General features: G+C 28.9%; 1 protein-coding gene across 1 annotated transcript in view; it reads left to right on the plus strand.

The window, feature by feature from the left end:
• The window catches only part of LOC119590534 (protein Skeletor, isoforms B/C-like), a gene marked incomplete at its 5' end in the record, with an annotated part of 50,087 nt that overhangs the window by 39,266 nt on the left and 10,055 nt on the right, over nucleotides 1–766 (plus strand).

The following is a 766-nucleotide window of genomic DNA, read 5'->3' on the forward strand; positions in this document are numbered from 1 at the left end:
CGTTATTTTGTATCCTTTTCGGTTTATTTTAAAAATATTATCGTTGTTTCGTTTCGTTTTCTTTTTTATCATTATTCTCGATTTGATTAAAAAATATATATATCGTTATTTCATTTCATATCTTTTTTCTTTTGGTCCTTCTTTTCTCCCCTCCTCATTCTTCCATTCTCCTCTTTAGTCCATTCTTTCACTATCCTACCTTTCCTCCACTCTTCTCTCCCTATCTCTCTCTCTTTCTCCCTCATTCTTCCTATCTATTCTCCTATTCTCTCCTTATCATTTTTACTTCTCCTTATATGTTTTGAGAGCGTCTAAGTTTCAATTACGTGGAAGGCCTAAAAAAAAGATAAAAATAAGAATTTATCAAGAAAATTTTAAAATAAATGAATCAGTTTCCCTCTATACCCAAAAATTTTTTTAAGTGAAATCAATTAGTTTTGAAACGTAATATTTCAATAGACAATTATGTTAAACATATTGTATTTTCATTAGCTTTTGAAACGGATTCATTCATAAGCTGTGTAAATTCATACAATAAATATAAATAAAGATCGAACGATCTCATTATAATTCCCGTACGCAAAATTATCAAGAATCTAAAATATTAATCACTAAACTAAAAGATAACTGTTTATTCCCTTACCCTAATAAGAGTCACGATAACCGTTTTATTTACGAAAGCAAAAAAAGATGAGAACATGGTCATGCCCTAGAGAAAAGGAAGTTAAGAAAAGTCTAATTCTAAAAACAGAACTTTGATTCACCT

This window comes from Penaeus monodon, chromosome 27 (genome assembly GCF_015228065.2).
Source record: "Penaeus monodon isolate SGIC_2016 chromosome 27, NSTDA_Pmon_1, whole genome shotgun sequence".
NCBI lineage: Eukaryota > Metazoa > Arthropoda > Malacostraca > Decapoda > Penaeidae > Penaeus > Penaeus monodon.